The following is a 22,651-nucleotide window of genomic DNA, read 5'->3' as shown; positions in this document are numbered from 1 at the left end:
GTTGTAAAGCCTGAAGTTCATTAGTTTGTGTACTGACATCTAAATTTTCCAGCACCATTTGTTGCAAAGACTACCCTTCCTCCATTGAATCACCTTTGCTCCTTTGTCAAATATTAATTAAATATTAATACAATATTAATTTGTGAGGGTTAGCATAGCAAGGTACCCCAGACTGGGTGGCTTAAACAACGTAAATACATTTCTTCACAGTTCTGGAGGCTAGAAGTCCAAGACCAAGGTGTTAGCAGGGTTAGTTTCTTCTGAGGGCCATGGGGGAAGTATGTATTTCAGGCTTCCCTCCTTGGTTTGAGGATGGCCATTGTACTCTGGTGTTTTCACGTCAACTTCTCTCTGGTCATGTCTGGTCCAAATTTCCTCTTTTTAGAAGGATGCGTGTCATACTGAATTAAGGCCCGTTCTAATGACCTCATTTTAACTTAATTACCTCTGTAGGGACTCTGACTCCAAATACAGTCACGTTCTGAGGAAACAGGGATTAATACTTCACTGTAGGAATCTGGGGGAGCACAATTTAACTCATAACAACTGTATTTGTGTAGATATATTTATAGGCTTTCTATTCTGTGCCATTGATCTACATGTCTGATCTTTCACCAATACCATGCTGTCTTGATCATTGTAGCCTTATAGTAAGTCCTGAAATTTGGTAATGTGAGTTCTCAAACTGTGTTGTTCTTTTTCAATACTTTAGTGGCTATTTTATGTCTTTTCTTGTCTATATATAAACTTGAGAATCAATTTTTCAGTATCTCTGAAATAGCTTGCTAAGACTTTGATTGAGATCTTTTTAAATTTATGGGTCAAATTGAGAAGAAGAGACATATTAACAAATTTGAGTCTTCCAATCCATACAGAAGGACAAGGACTATCTCTTCACATTATTTTTCTCATGCATAGTTATTCATACATAGGTATGGTACATATTTTGTTAAATTTATATTTAGTATATACTTTTGGGGGTGTCATTGTAAATTAAATTGCTTTTGAAATGTCAAATTCCAATTGTTGCTTGTATATAGGAATGCAATTATTACAATATTACAAAGTAATATTACAATATTAACCTTGTATCATGTGACCTTGATGAACTCATTGTTTCTTCCAGGAAATGCTTTTCTTTCCCTTCTGTCAATTCTTTGGGATCTTCTTAATCAACAATCATTTCTTCTTTGAATAAACTATTTTTTCCTTTGCAATCCATATACATTTTACACCTTTTTTGTTTGTCTTACTGTATCATCTAAGATTTCCAATATGATATTGAATAAGAGTGCTGAAAGAAGACGTCCTTACTCTGTTCCTACTCCTAAAGGGAGCATTGAATTTCTCACCATCAAGTATGATGTGATGTTAGCTGTAGTTTTTTTGTAGATGTTCTTTACCAAATTGAGGATGTTCCCCATATTCCTAGTTTTCTGGGACTTTCTAATCATTAATACATATTGGATTTTTTTCAGATGATTTTCATCTCCAAAAATCACTAGCTACTAGAACTTGAACCCAAAACACAGGATGGAGAATTTAGAATGGTGGGATCTATACAGTTTTACCAGGTCATTAGATTTTATATTGTATTCCGCTGAATTCCTGCTTTTCCAGCTCAGCTGATTAATATCTCTTTTTAAGTTAAAAACCCTACTGATTGTATAGAAGAAATAAACATAGAAAAGGAAAGATTCCACAAAGCTGATTTAATCATTTTGTTATACGACTTTGAAAATAGCACAATGATTTTATTACTTATATGTTTTGTACACCTGGATATTACTTGTATGTTTTGTACACCTGGAAGTCAGAAGATTAGAGATTTGGAACCAGTATAGAATTTCTCTCGATTTTTCTGCATCTTCTAAGTCTTGGGCTCAAGAGATCCTCTGGCTTTGGCCTCTCAAGAAACTGGGACTACAGGTGTGTACCACGATACCTGGGTAATTTTTGAATTTTTTGTAGAGATAGGGTCTTACTATGTTGCCCAGCTGGTCTCAAACTACTGGCTTCAAGTCATACCTCCATTTCAGCCTCCCAAAGTTCTGGGATTACAGGTGTGAGCCACAGTGCCTGGTTCCTGCTTATTCCTTTCTTATTTTCTTCCTTTATTTCTTTTTTACACAGATACTCATGAAGACTTACAATGTGCCATTTCCCCGTGAATATTTCGGAATACTCTTTCCTACACAGAGAGTTTTAAAACTCATCCAAACAGTTGAAGACACTCTCAAGGAATTGCAGCAAAAGGTAATATCAATGAACAATTCTCCTTCAGCTTGAACTTCTGCATCTGAATTTTTTTCTCATTATTCTGTTATGTCTCTTTTCCGCTAGCTTTGCTCAGCGAATAGACTCATTAACATCAGTTAATGCCATGTGTCATTCTACAGGAATAAGACTAGATTGTGGAATTCTAAGTAGTGACCTAATATAGGAAAATGTTCTATGTAGAAGACAAAGATAAAAATGATCTATTAGATTTTTAATTTAAATCCTAACAGTAAGATCGTCCATGTAGCAGAAATTAGCTATGGAATAATACCGAGACTCTTTTTCTTAATCGTATTCTTCGGTGGTCCAATTCTCTCTCTCTCTCTGAAGAATTGTAGTATAGTTTGTCTCCAGTGCTTTGAAATTTTACGAGGGGTATGCCTTGATAAATGAATGTTTTCATCTACTGTGCTAGACAATCAGCGGGTTTTTGAATCTGGAAACTCTTGCCTTTCAAATGTGGAATTTTTTCTTAGTTTATTGTGTGTGCGTGTGTGTGTGTGTGTGTGTGTGTGTGTGTGTGTTTAATTTCTGTTTCTGAAGCACTATATTCAGAATTTGTTCTTCTACAAGCTCATTCTCCAATTGAAACTTTCCTCTATTTTCCAACAATAAAAAACGTTTTTGCTTTACTTTCTGAAAGATTTTTCAAATTTATCTTTCTCTCTTTCATTTGAATTTGTCATCTCTGTTTTCGTTTTTATATTTTAATTTCTAAGAGCACTTTTAGTTTTCTGAGTTTTTAAAAATTTGTAAATTTGTATTCCATTATTGTTTCAATGAAGGAAAATCTCTCTCTCTCTCACTCATTAATTAGTGACAGTTTTTTTTTTTTTTAAATTACTTCAACCTGTATAACCTTTCTCCTCAAGTTGTTGTTCTTATATTTGCTTATTTTGGTCTCTTTTATAAAAGAGTTTTTTCTGAAACGTCTGGTGACCATGGAGCTCTGTTCATATTTATGAATAGGCATTAAGTAACTTATTAGAATTCTGTACACATGAGTGCAGCTGGTTAACCATGGACTTTACTACAGCTGATCAGATTTCTCAGGGAAGAATATTACAGGTTCAGAATGATCTGTCCCTTTCCGGGAGCTGAGTGGATTACCACGGGGCATGTAGACTCTCACTTCCCGTCTTTCCAATATGGCATTCCCATGCTGCCTTGTGTCTTCCAATACAGAGACACTGTGCTTTACTTTCTTCCTTGTTTTCTGTCTGGTAAGATGGAACATTTCACTCTGCCACAAGATTCTACTGATATGGGGATCTACTTGTTTCTTTGAATCTAGTGATATGGGGACCTAACTGCTTCTTAGAAGACTTTCAACAATCCTATTGTTTTAATCCAAACTTTCATGCTTGTTTTCAGCCTTCCACAAATTTTGAGGTTCCGTATAGCTCTATAGTGCTCTATACGATCTTATTCCTTCAGTTTTCTTTCAGTGTTCTAAGGTCTAGGTCGATTAAAGGTCACCAAAGATTATGTTAAAAACCATGTCAACAGGCTAGATAGTTCTTCAAAAGAGTTCTGAGCCCTAAATTGTAGGCATGGAGTGCTTTATATACCAAATCAAATGTTCACATTCAAATTTATTATCAACCAAAGTCAGGAACACACACACAATAACAAAATATATTGATATACCATTTGTTTCCTACAGATTGTCTATTGATTTCCATGTGATAATTTATTTAGACTTAAAAACTATTTCAGAATTGATTTTAAAAGATATAAATTAGAAGTTAATCAAAAGTTCTTATCAAACTAGGTATATTACAATGACCTAAAGTAATATACTCCTTAGATAAACATTTCTCTCATGCCATTAATCATGACACAGTCAAATTAAATGATTCAAATAAATGATTTAGTATCACATCTTTTAGATTAATCTCAATGTCATTTATTATTAAACTGCATGTCCAATAAATTGCTATGTGTATTGCTAGACATGCAATTATAACTTTGCCCTAATGTTTCTCTCTGTCCTAAAGGAGGCAATAATTTAAATATTTGATTAAATTTATTCTACTTTTTCTTGGTAAAGGAAACAAAACATTCTTATTACCTATAATCCTTATTGTCAAATTAATGAAAAGTTTTAACCACATATATTAATAGCATTAGCTATAACTGCAGTGAGCAAATATAAACAAAAACAAATCAATATTTTCTTTTATAAACACAAATATAGAGTTCCTTCTTTCTCACATTCAATGTAATTTTCACATAGAAGATTATCTGTAAATGTAATTATATTTTCTGATTATATATCAAAATTTCAACTCCTGTATATTTAATTTTGGGCAATTATTCCTTTATTTTTTCGTTTCTATTAGTGTTCATTTAGAAAATATTATTTTGATATGATATATATTCATACGTATTTTATAAAATGAAGATAAAATGGAAATAAAAATAAATTTAGTTGGATCTTTATGTAGTTTAAATTTTCAAATTTTATAATATGTACATATACTTCATAATGTAAATATAATTATATTTTAGATAATGTAGGTAACATTTAAAATATGGATTAATTTTATAAAATGCAGATTAAAAGAAATAAAAAATAAATTTATTTCATTAGATATTTATGCAGTTTAAAAGCAGAGGACTTGCTTCAGAGGACTTGGTTCAGACAGATTAACCATTATGTGGATGTGATAGAGTCAACGCAAAGTTAATCTGTGAGGGTTTTCATGTTTATATTATTCATAGTGTTCTTCATGTACTAGGAGATCAGTGAATCTTCTAAAACTACGAACCATCATAATTAGGCGTTTCAAATCAAAAAGGAAGAAGGTAATTACAATGCTTATGTAATCAGAGATGTCAATTTCTTTTAAGGAATGTCATTGTTTCCTATTATATTATCATATCCAAATTTGAGCTGGATAAAATACATAAAATATCTGTTTAATATATGCATAAATATGAGAAATACTATTATTACATTTCAGACAACAAATGGTGCAACACTGTAAAATCTGGGAATATGGAAAAAAAAAAAATGGTCCTGGCTTTTTATGTGGAGATTTTCTTAGGCTGCGGTACACTTTTGTGATCCCAAAGGAAGCAAATAGTATCTCCGAGCAAAGATAGAAATTGGAGCTGGCTGGGCGCGGTGGCTCAAGCCTGTAATCCCAGCACTTTGGGAGGGCGAGACAGGCGGATCGCGAGGTCAGGAGATCGAGACCATCCTGGCTAACACTGTGAAACCCCGTCTCTACTAAAAAATACAAAAAACTAGCCAGGTGAGGAGGCGGGTGCCTGTAGTCCCAGCTACTCGGGAGGCTGAGGCAGGAGAATGGCGTGAGCGCGGGAGGCGGAGCTTGCAGTGAGCCGAGATCCGGCCACTGCACTCCAGCCTGGGCAACAGAGCGAGACTCCGTCTCAAAATAAATAAATAAATAAAAATAAATAAATAAAAATAAATTGGAGTTTCACATTACTAAGGTAACTGAAATGTACAGGCAGGGTATCAAAGAAACAAAATGTTACACAAAGTAAGAAATAAGTAAGAAATACGCATTGGAGACTCCTTGATTTGTTGGCCCAATTCTAAGTTGCACCTTGACAGGTAGAGGCTCCATGGTGAGGGCAAAACAGCACCAGGGAAGGAATGGCTACTGAGGAACAGTAACTAGAGGCATATGAGCCATGTCCTCATGCTGTCTTTCCTGCTCTCAGGATTTGCTGGAGCTAACACAGGAAATCCCCTGCAACAGTTGCAGCCATTTTACGCTTCCAAGAACAGGGCAGGAGATGCTCTTTTCTTTATATATTTGGTATCATCATACATTTTCATTTTTCCATTGATGTCTGTGAAGTCATATCTCATTGCTATTTGGCATTTTATTAATTTCTCATGAGGTTGATCACATTTACATGTTTGTGGAACATTTCATTTATTCTATAAATTGTCTATCAGTATTTCCAAATTATTTGTTTCACAGTTTTTTTCTATTAGGTGTTTGTCTTTTCTTACATTTTTAAGAATTCTTTATATATTCTGCAACCAAATATTTTACAGTTGTAAGCTTGAAAAATCCTTTCAACTCTGAAGTCAAAAATACATTACTTTTTTCCTAAAATATTTAAATTATTGCCTTTTACATTTGTGTTTTTAATTCACATACCAAGTTTTATGTATCATGCAGAAGTTCAAATTGCTCAGTTTTTCACTAACTTTTTAAAGTAAAAGGGCTCTTTCATAGTTTCATTTTATTAAGTGGTTATAGCCAAACAACTTAGTAGTAGGTTGGTGTCTGACATCACTGCTGTGTTTCTCTTGAAAACTTAAATATTCCACAGCAATCTTAATTCTTATTAATTGATGTATTGTGAGGTAATGATCTAATTTATCCATTTCTGAGATTGATACTCATGTAGCCCAGCATTATTATTATTATTATTATTATTATTATTATTATTATTATTTTAGCTCTTGTCACCTAGGCTGAAGTGCAATGGTGCGATCTCGGCTCACTGCAACCTCCACCTCCTGGGTTGCAGCGATTCTCCTGCTACAGCCTCCCAAGTAGCTGGGATTACAGGCGCCCGCCATCAGGCCTGGCTAATTTTTGTGCTGTTAGTAGAGACGGGGTTTCACCATGTTAGCCAGGCTGGTCTCAAACTCCTTACCTCAGGTGATACTCCCGCATTGGCCTGCCAATGTGCCAGGATTACAGGGTTGGGCCACTGCGCCCGGCCTGTCCCAGCATTATTGACACCTTCTCATTTCCTGATTCATGTGTGATGTGGCCTCTATCATATATCAGGCTTCTGTGTGCAGGCTTCTGATGCTTGACCATATTCTGTTTCATTGATCTGTGATCCTGTCCATTTTCTGGTATTTTGTAGATAACATGCTGTTTTCAAAACCTTCTGGGTTCTTCTTGCCTTTTGATTTTCTACATGAATTTTGGGTGAAACTTGTCATGTTTCATAAAATCTCATTCAAAATTTAGTTAGAATTACATGAAATTTACAGATTATCTTATAGAGAATTGGTATCTTTATGATATTGACTCTGCCAACAGGGAAACATTCCTTAGCCCCCTATTCTTCTTTGTTGCAGATTTACCCAATTTTTTAAAACAAATACATTTACTTCACTCTTTTACTATTTTCTTGGCAGTTGTACATAGACTTTTAGTTTTAGAATATAAGGAGCTGCCTCATAAGAAGCTTACAAATCACTTACACGTACATGTTAAATATTGAATACCTGCTTCTGTCAGCAGACATAACATTTACTTCAATTGTATTGAATTAAGCATTATTTTGCTTTCCAATAATTATTTTGGTTTTGGAATTATATTTTTATCTTTTATGTGTAAATGTTGCTTAAATTTTGATAGTTTCATAGTTTTATGAGCCTGTACATCTCCACCAATAGCACTGTTTTAGTACTTCCTCAGCTTGAGCTGCTCACCAAAACTTATATGTGAAGAATGGTACTTCTGAGTAAAATTAGCACAAAATATTTTGATTCTGGTTCCTTCAAAGTCACTTTCATTGTCATTATTTCATTTATTATTATTGTTGAGTTCATAAAAATCGCATCTTTACTTGACAAAAATTCTAATGAAGCTTATTTTGACATTATTAAATTAGGACTAAAAAATAATAACATATATTTTACTTCTTTAATTTAGTCAATAGTAGTAAATTATACATAATAAAAATCAGGCTTAACTAAAATTTAAATTATTTATAAGATAAAACCACAAAATGACCACATGTCTTTAATTTCTTTCTTTTTACACTTTCATTTTTTTTAATTTTTAATTTTTATGGGTACATAGAAGGTGTATATACATTTACTGGGTACATGAGATATTTTAATACAGGTATACAATGTGTAATAGTCACATCATGGTAAATGGGGTATCCATCACTTCGGTCATCATTTATTTGTGTTACAAACATTCTAAGTTACTTCCTCAGTTATTTTCAGTTATATAAAGTGTATATAACTGAGTTATATAAAGTGTATTACTTTATATTAATTTATATTTATATAATTACTTTATATTACTCAGTTATATAAACTGCACTACAAATTGTTGCGGACTGTAGTCTCCTAGTCCTATCAAACACTAGGTCTTATTCATTCTTTTTTTCTAACTTTTATTTTAAGTCCCGGGGTACATGCACAAGATGTACAGATTTGTACAGATTTGTAACATAGGTAAACATGAGTCATGGGGTTTGTTGTACAGACTATTTCATCACCCAGGTATTAAGCCTAGTACCCATTAGTTATTTTTCCGTATCCTCTCCCTCCTCCCACACTCGCCCCTCCAGTAGGCCCCAGTGTGCATTGTTCCCCTCTACGTGTCTGTGTGTTCTCATCATTTAGATGTAGCCAACAATCATATGAGAAAAGCTCAATATCTCTGATCATTAGAGAAATGCAAGTCAAAACCACAATGAGATACCATTTCACACCAGTCAGATAGTTATTTTTAAAAACACAAAAAATAACAGTTGCTGGCAAGATTGTGGAGAAAAAGGAATGCTTATACACTGTTAGTGGGAGTGTAAATTAGTTCAACCGTTGTGGGAGACAGTGTGGCAATTCCTCAAAGACCTAGAGACAGAAATACTATTCAACCCAAATATCCCATTACTGGGTATATACCCAAAGGAATATAAATTGTTTTATTATAGAGACACATGCACACAAATGTTCATTGCAGCACTAGTTACAATAGCAAATACATGGAATCAACCTAAATGCTCATCAATGAATGACTGGATAAAGAAAATGTGGTATACATACACCTTGGAATATTACACAGCCAGAAAAAGGAATGAGATTATGTCTTTGCAAGGACGTGGATGGAGCTGGAGGTCATTGTCCTTCAGCAAACTAATTCAGAAACAGAAAATAAAATGCCACATTTTCTCATATTTTAATATACTTTTAGATTACGGCTGACAAGTTGACTCTGAAATATCACATGCCATAATATGGTCCTACTTACTGCAAGCAACTGGACACAGTTCATGTAAGTCACTGCAAATTGTATAACACCTGAATTGTTCTATAAACTGCAATTCATTGGATGAGATAGATACGCTAATTACATGTTACACTGTTCTATAAGTTTCTAAGTGCTTAATATTAATTTATGTACTTAACTTGTTATGGCTCAGTAACAAACATTTTATGCAAAGCATTGGTCCTTGAACTACACCTTAAATGCCAGTAGATAAGAAAATGCAGACACTGTATACAGGAATAATAAAACCAAAGACTTTTATTTGAAATAGATAACCATTCTTTTGGTGTATGTACAATTCAAACATTGTGGTTATATGAACTAAGACTTTCTTTTTTCAGCTTTATTATCTGAAAACACAATGAAATGATATACAACTATGAAGGACTGTATGACAATAAAAGTGGTTTGATATTTAAATTTTGTGTTGGAATGTGTTTGGATGGTACAGTTGTGAAGACAGGAAAACATTCTGGAGTCATTACCCAGATTAAGGAGCTTGTACACTTCCTTAATTAAGATAGTATTGCTATAAAAATAAAGTCAGCTAAACTAAACAGTGAGCTAAGTGGCATCATAAAAATCGTGAATTATGTAAATTCTAATGTAGTATATTAGAGAACATTCTCCATGTTATTTAATAATATGGAATCCTATCAAAAACAACAATCATGTCTCATTAAGGAATAATAACTGTTGAAGGGACTGGGCGCGGTGGCTCACACTTGTAATCCCAGCACTCTGGGAGACCGAGGCAGGTGGATCACCTGAGGTCAGGAGTTCAAGACCAGCCTGGCCAACATGGTGAAACCTCCTGTCTACTAAAAATTAAAAAAAATTAGCCCGGCATGGTGGCGTGTGTCTGTAATCCCAGCTACTCAGGAGGCTGAGGCAGCAGAATCATCTGAACCCAGGAGACGGAGGTGGCAGTCAGCCAAGATTGCACCATTGTACTCCAGCCTGGGTGACAAGAGCTACGCTCCGTCTCAAAAAAAAGAAAAAAAAACCCAAAAAACTGTTGAAGGAAAATATTTTATGGAGATCTGCTTTTGGTACAAAACCAGAAACCAATTTGGCCCTATGTTTTTAAAGATGTAAATTGCACCCTGACTTGCTTAAGTGTCTGTTGTCTTGATTATTTGTAATGATATAAATACTTCCATGTGAGAAAAAATACAATGCTTTTCAATGACAAATATGATCATAGGGCAACAATAAAAATAAGAAGCTTGGAGAACAAGGTGTCTGCAAATTATTGTGACACATTTCACAACATAATTACAATTTTTACCGAAGTACGAAAAATACATGGTGGTGTACTCTAAGCAAAATTTTTACTGATTGATAGAAATATTTAAAATTTACATTAAAAGTATATACAGATGTAGAAAATCTATTGATCTGTACTTCATATTTTTTATCAAAGCATAATTTAAATTTATTAAAAATGTCACAAGATAAATTATTGTAATTATCGGATTACTTAATTCTGTTGGGAAAAAATTTTAAATAAATATTGTGGCATTTCTTTAAAATATATTCTCTTTTATTTATCTACTGTGCATCTTATTTAAAAGAAATGAAATAATTTAAACATACATAGTTTCCCAAAACAGTGCTTTTTCATTCCAACCTAGGCCAGATAGATTAACAAGTTAGTAAACAAAACACAAGCTTACTTGTCACATTAAATACTTTAAATATTAAAGTTCATGGGATTTATTTAAAATGTGCATATAGGGATTTTATACAGATGTATCATTAGTTATTTCTACAATTATAATACACAATAGACTTCCCCAATACTCAGTGTCTTAAAACAATAAAAATTTGGTTTTGCTTATGAATTTAAGTTTGGCTTCTTAGGTTTGAATAATAATCAGTGTACTAGATGATGGCCTATGGGATGCTGAGCCAGCTAGACCAATGATTTTAAAGAAAAATACCAAATTGCAGAAAGCCCAAGGAAGTCATAGAAAGTAGGGCATATTATTAGAAAGAATTAGAACACCTATCAAAATATATATCTGTCAAGAGCCAGCACTGTCAGAGGCTCAATTCATACCAGAAAGTGGTAGACATAGTCTTTCTAACAGAATCAGAAGTAAAGCTAAATTTTTCAATCAAGGATTAAAGGCCCTATCTGTGAGTGAGAAAGTTCCAAATTCCTTATACTTATGACTATATGAAGCACAGCCATTTTCTGATATAACCCACAGCACTCAGACTTAGGAAAAAATATACCAGAGGTCATCAAATTAGTAGCCAAATTAACCACGATTAAGTGAATACATGAACCAAGTCGAAATAAATATTCAGAACCTCTATAAATGTAGGGACAGCATAAGTTAAGAAAATATCAATGAAGTCCATATAACTTACAGAAGAAAGACAATAACTCTATATAGCATAACAGCTACTAAAAACATTGAAGACTTAATATATGCACGGAAATGGTGCCATGGGAATAAAACTATACCTTTAAAGCTAAGTTTGATAAATAAAAGGGAAATTAGCAGAATAAATTTAAACCAGGCATTTTTTTACACTAAGCTGGATGGAAAAGCTATATAGAAGGCACTGTTAGAAAGAGATGTTCTCAAAGAGTCAGTGGTTGGGATATCCACAGACAAAATGTGAAAAATGTCAGGAAATGATTGAAATATAATTAAATTGGTATGTAATTGTGGATTGAAATTGTGGGGTGGCATATAAAACAGTATAAAATAATAGTTGCCCCAACAAATAAAAACATTATAAGAATCAATATTATTAGGGTTGATTTAAAAAGTATATAGGAGAGAATGAAATTTAAAAGATCAATGAAGGTAGGATAGAGAAAATGGGAAGGTATCCCTCTCCCCAAGCCGGCTTAAATTGTACTTATCTTCTGATATAAATTAGGGATTTAAGAAAATAGTGCAATAATAGAGAAATTTTAAGAAGAAGACATAATTGAACATACCATGTCACTAAATAATTCAAATTGTAGCTTATTTATAAAAAGCTTCTGTGAAATGGAGATCTGTCATAGACTACAGAAATCTAAAAAATGGTAACATAAAGAGCGAGATCTATATGAAATATGAAAAAGTAATTGGTGAGATTTTTATTACAAGAAATACATGTCAGTAATGTACTTTTCATGTTCTTTGCAATTTTATATTCGAAGACGACCAACATCAATTCACATTCACATGAAAAGGTCCTAATATTCTTTCAGTGGACAGTCCCACCTTATTTCAATAGGCCGATGATAGCAAATAATCTATGTAGACAAATGTAAATATAATAGACCGATGATATTGCAATCATAGAAGAAAATATAGAAAATGTATAAGAAAGGCTAACAAAACAAATCTTTACAAAAAGGAAAATAATTAACGGTACAAGAAAAAGTACAACTGGCAGAAACCTGTTAAATTCTTTGAATTTACTTGATCTTCCAAGGGAACAAAAATAACTATCTTAATGAAACAACAAAAAAAAGAAAGAAATCGTATCTCAAGATAAAAGAGAGTACAAAAATTGTGTATTTTTCTTAACCTCTCCAACAAGATTAGGAAAATTTTTGTGGAAACAAAATCTTGAAAACATTTTCCTCATATGTTTTCTAAATTGTTTATTCTCTCTCCTTCTGTGTCAGGAATATCAGTGAGTTATAGAGTTGGTCTGTTTACAGAATCCCATATTTCTCAGATTTTTTTCATTTTAAAATATTCTTTTGAAATTTTTGTCTGAGTTGGTTTAAAAAGGTGATCTTCAAGCTCTGAGATTCTTCCCTTAGCTTGGTCTATTCAGCTGTTAATATTTCTGATTGTATTATGAAATTCTTGTGGTGACTATTTCCATTCTACAAGTTCAGATTGGTTCTTTCTTAAAATGGTTATTTTGTCTTTCATTTCTGGGATGATTTCACTGGATTCCTTGCACTGGGTTTCAACTTTCTTTTGAATATCAATGAGCTTCCTTGCCATCCAGATTCTGAATTCTGTGTAGGTCATTTCAGTCATTTCAGATTGGTTAAGGACCATTGCTGGGGAAGTGAGGGGACACTGACTTTTTTAATTGCCAGGGTTATTGAACTGTTCTTTCTTATCCAGGAGAACTGGTGTTCCTTTAACTGTGGTATAAGTTGAGGATAGTCAGTTGACTTCATTTCTGGGTGTTTTCAGAGAGTCAAAGTTCTGTCCAAATTCTTTACTTGTGGCTGAATTCTTGCCCTTTGTTTTCCATGGAGGGTACACTAGCCAAGTATTTTTGGTGTTGTAGTTTCAGCTGTGATTCCGTAATGGCAGGTAGATAGGCTTTCACTCAGCCAAGTGACTCCTTTGTATTTCCTTGCATTTGTGGCCCTGCTCTGTGATGTGGTGAGGAGAGAGGTGACTTCCTCACCAGGTCGGCTCTAGAGCCTTGGAGAAGCCCCTTTCAATCACTGGTACACCCATGTTCTTTTGTCAGGTGTTCCAGGCCACAGGGCTCCCTCGGTCAGAGACAGCAGCCGGGAGACAGGCCACACCTGTTCCGGATAGCCCTGTGGATGGAGGCATGCCTCACTCTCACAGAAGCCCACAAGCCTACGTGGCTCACCTGGCTCAGTGCTCTGAGAGTGTGGGTTCCCCTCCCTCTTGAGTGCCAGCCACAGGTCTCAGCTTGGCACTCCCTAGCTGCACAGAGCAGCCCTGGGATGAGCTCAGGCTTCTTGTCATTCTCTCTCCTCCTTTTGTTATTCGCTCTCTCCTACTGCTTGGGGGCAGCAGTGGAGGGGACCACGGCAGCTGCATTGACAGAGGACCTGTCAATGGTCTATGTATGGCACTGCACCCCAGAGTAACACAGAGCTGCCAGCGACTGAAGTGAGCAGGTGTGGCTGGGGCAGCTGCACTGTGGGCCCTGGCAGGAGCCCTGCCTGGTGAAGAGCAAGGAAGTCAGGGGTTCACAGGAAAACACTGTGTCCTCTCCATAGGGCAGCTGTGGCATTCTGGAGGTGCCAGCAGAGCAATCAGGGTCTTCGTTCCCTCCCTAGCTTGGGGGAAGTGAGGACTGGTACCTTGGCAGTGGCAATGACAGACGGCCTGTCGGTTGTCTCTGGGAACTCCCGCCCACAGAAACACAGAGCCCTCTCAGACTGAAGTGAGCAGGTCGGTGGATGGCAGCTTTGGCGTCCCAGGCTAGGAGGTCCTCTCCGGCGAGGAGACAGAGGAGCAAGGACCTGCATGGAAAACAGTCTGGCTGCTTTTCCGTTAGGCAGCTGCAGCATACTGCAGGCCCACAACTGTTCTTGGGTTCTTGGTTCGTTCCTCAGCCTGAGGGCAGCAGGGATAGGGACTGTGGCAGTGGGAATTGCAGTGGGACTGTCAGTTATGTCTGGGAGCGCCGGCCCACAGAAATGCAGGGCTGTGATTGGCCAGAGTTTCTCAAGCCAGAAGCGGGGCCGCGGCCAGACTGTGCTAAGGGCTAAGGTCCTAGGCCAGTGGGCCTTCCCCGGTGAGGTGCAGGGGAGGTGAGGCCTGCAGTCCCTTAGCTCCTTAGCACTGTAAATGTGGCCCATCTCCTGTTCGAGAGAGTTCGCCTCCTCGTGTTGACGTGGCTATGGCAACTGGCACCTGGATGTGCCGGGATCCAAGGCCCATGGGGCCCCACATGGGCTTGAGCAGTGGCTCTGTCCGGACTCCGGGAAGTTCTGTGTGTCAATCAGGATATGGGGGTTCAGGAGGAATTCTCGTGCCCAAGGTTACAAAGGTCCATGACAGAAGTGTGAGTCCCCAAGGCCTCTGGCTCACTCATCATTTCCCCATAACAGGGAGCCTCCCCTGGCTCTGCACCCATCCTGGGTGGGCAGCTGTCCTGCCTCGCTCTTCTCTGCTCTCCATGGTCACCATTGCTCTCTTGATGAATCCCAGCTTGGTTTCCTGGATGTTCCACTTGAAGAGCTGGAATTTACTTGCTGCTCTCTCTCCCTTTGAGGGAGCCACCTTGGTGCTTCTCCAAAGCTACTTTCTGTAACAAATTTTTTTCTTCTCTGTTATGCTCTAGGTCAGCTTCCTAATCTTACTTTGTTATTCATGGCATCATATTAGAGTTTAAATTCCTAAGTGCTCTTGAAATTTTGATTGTGATCTTTTTTTAAGATTTATATTTTTTATTTGTTTTCTTCACATTTGCCGTGTTTTGTTTTCTGATTTCTTGCCTTTTTTAATGAAGTGATTATTATAGATTAAATTAATTTCCTTATGAATTTTTATTTTTCTGACTATCTTAAACAGACTAATTTGACTGTCGTTTTCAGATCCTTCAATAAAATTGATATCAGGAGTTCTTGTCTGGCTGTTGACTTCTTTTGTATAATAACATTAATGTGTTTGCAAGTTTTTGGATATGGGTGGGTGGCTCACTTTGGTTGACAAGTATTTTGTTTGTATCTTCTCTATCTCTGTCCCTACTGCTTTGCTCTTTCCTTTCTAGCTTAGAGTTTTGTATTTGCTTCCACTGACCTCTAGTTTTGAATAAGAACTTACGGTGATTTGGAGTCTTGTTCACATAATATCAGAGATATTACAAAGCCAATCACGAGGTCAGAAGCTGCCTTTATTCTTGATCTTGAATCCTCTCTTCCTAGATGTACAGCCATCATGGGCTATATACTGGGACAACATTTTTTGATGGCATAGTTGCTCCCCTTATTCACCATTTCACTTTCCACAGTTTCAGTTACCTGCAGCCAACCAGAGTCTGAAAATATTAAATGAAAAATTCCAGTGACAAACAATTTATGTTTTAAATTTCATGTCATTTCTGAGTAGTGTGATGTAATCTTGTATTGTTTCATTCCATCTCACCTGGACATAATCATCTGTTGCCCAGCATGCCTATGCTATATATTCTACCTTGTATATTCCAACCCCTTGCTAGTCATTTAGCAGCCATTTGGTTATCAGATTGACTATCAAGCATTGGTGCTGATGTTCAAGTAACCTTTATTTTATTTAATAGCCGCAAAGCAAAAGTGTTAGTGATGCTGGAGACTTGGATATGCCAAAGAGAAGACTTAGAGTGCTTCCTTTAAATGAAAAGGTGAACGTTTATGACTTAATAAGGAGAGAAAAAAAAATCAGACTCTTAAGTTGCTAAAACCTACAGTAACACTGAATATCTCATCCATGAAATGGTAAACAGTATACTATTATTAAATTACATAATTGTTATATTTTGTTATTAGTTATAGTGACTAAATTCTTACTGTGCCTAATTTATTAATTAAACTTTATCATATGTATGTGTGTTTAGGAACAAGCAGATTCTATGTAGGCTCGGTACTATCCATAGTTTCAGGCATACACTGAAGGTGTTGGAATGTGACCTCCAGGCATAACTACTCTATTTTCAGCATCTTTTCCTGATAATGGGAGGCCTTGGATGCACAAACTAGTTTTAAACAGTGAGTCTTGAACTGACTTATGTGGGGCATTTTTGACTATTTTCCTATGTAAGATACTCCATACAGCTTAAGGATAATTAACACTTTACATTTGTATGCTGATTCTGGTTCAAATTAAATGTTCAGCTTATACTCAGACTTAGCTATATCATGTTGATTTTGCATTTTAAAAAGTCTCATTATTTTATGGAGTGGAGAGACTAAGAAATCTCCACCATAATGAAAGAAAATTGATATGATTTCTTTGTAGCAGAGTTTTTGAAAAACTAATATGCAATTAATTTAAAATAATCCCTCATGAAATCCAAAAATCACAACAAAAAACACTGCAACAATTTCTCAAGGAATGAAACGCCACAACAACAAGAAGTACTCCATTTTGGTAGCTAGAGTACAACATCTGGCAACCTGAATAATACCAAATAACACCCTAATAACACCATCCTAATAACAGACCACACCCTAAATAACACCAAAATAAACTTTTGAAGAAACTCTTGTCAAGGGCTATTACAATGAAGGATAAAAATTATATCTATACATAGCAACTAGAGTTAAGGAAAAACAAAACAATAATTAAGGAAAGACAAAAAACAATTAAAACAATGATTAAGTAAATAATTTAAAACCAATAAAGGTAAAAATCTTATGTAACGTGAGTCTTGTCATGTGATCATCCCTTAGCTCAGGCTACAAATAACAGGATGTAGTCTGTCCCCAGAGTGAAGTATTGGTGTCCTCTTCTGGTATAAGAAATTTGGTCTATTCCTCTACTAAGGTCTATTCCTAGCACAATTCTTAAGTGAGTCCTTAGGAGTTGTGCGTTCTGATTTGGTGTTTTTGTCAAATATTGAACATAATAGAAGAGAAAAAGTTGGCCTTGGTAGCCATATTCAAAATGTTATATCTGGAAGAAGTCACTGCTTCTACAGTGGACACAGATACCAAGAAAATGTGTTCTCTAGAGGAGCAAATCTTCAGGTATTAAGTATTCCCCTCTTTGTTTCTATGGTTAGTGTAGGGAATTCAGCCATAATGTCCAAGGGCTTTTAGATAAAGTACTTTTGATTCATTTTTGATACGTTGACTGGGGAGAGGAGGACTGAGACATACAGGAGGTGATCAAGGCCCTTCAGCAGAAACATCTGGCCTTAGAGAGGTGAGTCACATTTTAGTTTGTCACATCGCTTTTGATAGTTCAACTCAAACACCACAGCAGAGGCTAGTCAACTGGCGGCAACCAGAAGGATTCTAGGAGAATCTTTTAGGTAGGATTTCTTTAGGAAAGAAAAACTTGCAGAATCCAGTATCATATCAAACTACAAGATTTTAATTCCTTAATTATCTGTAGCCCAATGGCATCCTTCCTAGAACACTGAGGCATCCCAGGTTATTGAGATAAGTCTGATTTACACATTAGTACTTTTCAGATCCTCTCCCTTTTTCCCCCTGGAGAGCCAGCACCCTTTTCATTGTTCCTTTATTTACATAAGGGTTCTGATGAAAAATAAATGCAAGTTTCTTTTCTTTGAAGTACATCAAGTTGGAATGTTTCTGCAGTTGCGAAAGCAGTTCTTATCCTTGAACCACACCTAACATGGGCTCATGCTAGGATCAGAGATGATCAATACAGAAGTAAACTAAACAGAATAGCTTAAATCAGTAATGTAGCTCCCCCATTGATCTTTAAGAAAGATACTGATTTAGCCTCAATATTGTATGGGCCTAAAGAATAGTAGACTTTTGAAATTGTTCCCAAGAAAATTTTATAAACTCCACTAAGGGAAAAAAAAAAACCCTTTCAACCTGGCTTGCAGGCACAATCAACAGTAATCATTAGCCAGCTTGCCCTTTACTCACTTCCTTGTAGCTGGTCACTGCTTACTACTTCAGGATAACATAGCCCTTGTCACAAGAGTCTTTGTTCTATAGACAAAATTAAAGACATTGTGAGATGATAAGCTTTATGTCTGAGTTTTGAGTTTCTCCTTTAGGTTCTTAATACCGACAAAACTACCCATGCTAGCTGGCCTGAAGGGCCCAGTATGAAGCTGACTTATGAAGAATACAGTTTTCACAATCTGATGATTTCATCCTCCTTGCACTGACCAATCGATAGCCCCAATTTTCCAGCCCCTTTGCCCTCCATGATCCTCTTAAAGATCATGGCCAAAAACTACTCAAAGAAATGGATTTGAGGTTTAAGAATTCCTCCTGTTTCCTCATTTGGTGGCCTTGCAAATGTTAAACTCTGCTGCAAACCCTGTTGTTTTCAGCGTATTGGTCTGCTGTTGCACAGTGAGCATATAAAGCTGGCAGTCTTGTAACACTTATAATGAAGACGACCTTAAAAATTGTTAAAATTACATCAAGTGAAAATATGTTTCAAAGAAGAATTACCCTGGATGAGTTAAATAGGCAAGAAAGACTTTATTCAAGACTATTGTGTTAGGAGTCAATACTGTTACAATAGAAGAGAAAGACTGACCTCCTTTCCACTGCTGGAGTGACAGAGCAAAAGAGAGAGAACTCTAAGATCTCCTTTAGGCATTTGTTTTGCTGAATGGTACTTATGGAAGTTATGTTCCCATCCTCCTACAGAGACTGGTAGATAAGGCCACTCTTTTCTTACTGATTACATTCCAATGGGGATGGCTCCCAGGTTCTTGAGAAAGATATTTCTTGGTTGTAAAACTAGCAAGAGTGTGGGAGGAGGTTTATATTTCAAGAAAACAGATAAACAATTTACAATTGCAAGTTTTTTGTTTGTTTGTTTGTTTGTTTGTTTTTAAGTAAATGCTCTAAGAAAAAGAGGGAGTAGGAGGAAAGCAGTCTAAAGTTTAGTTAAGTTGAGGACAATGTTGAAATCATCTTAGTTACATGTTTTCTCAGGCTAAAAAACACTCGATTTTATGTTTGACAATAAGCATTCACTTTAATGTATATTTTTAAACATTCAGGCTACCCAATTTTCAATTTCCAAACTTTTAACTAGTTGCCCTCAGATAAGACCTTACTCATATGTAAGTTCTCCCTTGTATCAGATTATAAAGTACAAGTGCACTATTTTGTTGGGATGTTTGAAGGTTAATGGATCCAGGATAGTTCTTTCAATAAGAACAAAATTTTGACTAAAATCAGAATATAAAATTGTATTCTTTATTTTTTGAATCGAGAGGAGAAATTGGTTAGAAAATCTGACAAGCTGTGTTTGATTGTTTTGGCTGTTTCCTGCAAGGGAGCACCAGCCATGAGTGACAAATCTTGGTATAGTGTTCAAGTTAAAGGTAAAAAGTCACCTAACAGTAGAAGTAATCCTGGGCAGTTTGCAGAACAGTGATGATGTTGTTCACACAACTAAACTCTTAAAAAAATCAAATGACCATATTCTTCCTGAATCAGAATTTCTGCATGATCTCTCTGGTAACACAAACTGTAGGAAATTGGATACAAAAATTACAAGGCAATGACCCCTGAGTTGTGTCAGCTCTTTAGAAATGAAAACCATGACAAGTACTATATGTTAGAAAGCCCCTAGGGTAAGAGCCATGCCTTAATAGAGCATATTGCTTCATAGAGAACTTTAAACAATGCAAATGTCATATGCAAGAAATCTCAGAGAGAAAGGCACTGAGAAAAAGACCTTTGCAACAAAAGATTCAAAAAAGATTACATGAAATAATTTTAAATACCTTGTATTACTTTTTATTCACTTGGAAAATATTCATATAGAAACAAACAAAATTTTGTCTACCAGTTTATAAATAATAATCACAGCATATGTAATTTAGTTCTTTGGAAAAATAATCTATCTAGACTTCACAAGGTCAACCTGTAGATAATAGAAATAAAATAAGATACTTCAAAGAATTCTAGATGGGTAACAGCACTCATCATGTCTTGACATTACTAATTCTCTGATCTTAGGCTTTACTGTGATAACAATGCTTTCAAAACTGTTTCCTCTGATCATTTTGGAAATATAGCAGGGACTATCATAATAACTATGGTCAAAAGAGGAATAGAGCAAATCTAAATGAAATAAAATGACATGATATAATATCTTGAACTTTCCCCTCAACTTTGATTTATCTTATTTTCTTTAATTTGAAATTACTATTAGATTAGAGCAAACTTTATGCCAAGAATATATTATTGCCAATAGTTAGAGGGAAATGACAAACTTTCAGTGGTTTGGGGCCAACTAGGAGTTCTTCTGAAGAAATTCAAAGTCCTGATTTTGTAACAGGTCGTTTTTGCAGAATGAATCATCTTTATATTCGGAAATGCACACACCACCACCAACACTAGTGCTAAAATGTCTATTTCAACAAATCATGAATTCGGGGTAATGAACACTAATGAATACATTTATTGTTTGAGAGGAATGTTCTGTACTACTTAAAGGAAATATTCGCCACTCTATGATGTTTCTCAGGCTTCAGAAGATTGTCTAGGACAATCTATTCTATCTGCTTATTGATACTCTTAAACATTTATGGAGTTTCTTTTTAAAGTACTCCTCTAATTACTAGGTATAATGGGTAAAACACTATACCTCCGTTTATGATTATAAATAAATGTATTAAATGAAAATATTTGGATATAAAATGGAATAACAAAGACAGTAATATTTAAATGCCAAAATATCATCTAATTATCAATGTAATTTGATAAATGTAGGCTATCATAAAAGTTCTTTAACTTAGCTCATATTGGTTATTTATACTTCCAAAAAGTTACTAGTTAAATTTCTATTGTATTCAGTTTATTGAGATGCTGATCAATTGTCTTATGTACTAAGATTGTTTATGAAAAGAATCTATAGGATTTCTTCTGGCACATATATTCTTTATATAAATGATGAAGATACCAGTAGTAGCTGAGAGTAATGTGGTAGTGAAGCTTTATTTAATAGGTAGAATATAGGCTTGTCAACCTGTATTTTCAAGTTGAGGTCACATCACTATTAATTTTTCACAGATTCATTATTTCAACCTCCTTCAGATGATGGAGGAAATGCAACGATGTGCAAATCTCTCTTTCTAAATTAATGCCTCTGTGGGCAACATGAGTTTCAGAAACCGGGGAAATCATTGTTTCAGATTCCAACTTGTGTCCAATGTGAGTAACATTCGAAGTCCTCTACCATGGATGTGCAGCCTTCCTCATGTCTAAGTCATGACTACTGTGTCAACTTAGTTCTTGGATATTTTTTGTAATGGATTGAATAGGATAAATTGCACTTAATGCATTCCGCAAAAGATAAAATTAGGTAAAAGTTTAAGGCTTTTCTTTCATGTTAATTTTCTCCTTTCTTTCTATTCCAGAATGGCATGGTAATGCTTCATATTTCAGAATCTGAATCCAGTTCATTAGGACTGTACCAATATAGGATTCTACATATCCTCAACAGAACATATTTCAATGAGATTTCAATGACAGATTTCAATATTCTTTAGATGTTCTCAGAGATCTTGAACCCACAACAGTGGACATTCCTAACACACATGGAAAGACTCTCATGCTTCTGGGGAGGGGGGTGGGCGTGAGGGAGAATCTGAATCCCACAGCATTGAACAAGAGCAAAATCCAAATCATTTCCCTAAGTTTTTCATTTTAATCCACCTGCAAAAACACTGGTTTCATAATAAATTTTATTAAATAAAAATTTTGTTCAAAAGACCTTTAGAGAGGAGTATTCAGTGTATTGATGGGTTGATAATTTCCGGAAAAATCATTCAAAACTTGAACATAACTAAGAGAGACTACTGGGTATTCTTTCAGAGAAGTCCCGGCTGCTTTATTTTCCGTTGACTAGATCTTACTACTATTCTAGTCTTACTATTAGAATATTTATGTATGCTATGTATATAAGCATGCTATATACATTCATAATGCATATACATAT

The sequence above is a fragment of the Macaca nemestrina genome, chromosome 3 (genome assembly GCF_043159975.1).
Source record: "Macaca nemestrina isolate mMacNem1 chromosome 3, mMacNem.hap1, whole genome shotgun sequence".
In the NCBI taxonomy this organism is placed as follows: domain Eukaryota; kingdom Metazoa; phylum Chordata; class Mammalia; order Primates; family Cercopithecidae; genus Macaca; species Macaca nemestrina.
This window is presented reverse-complemented; position numbering follows the sequence as displayed.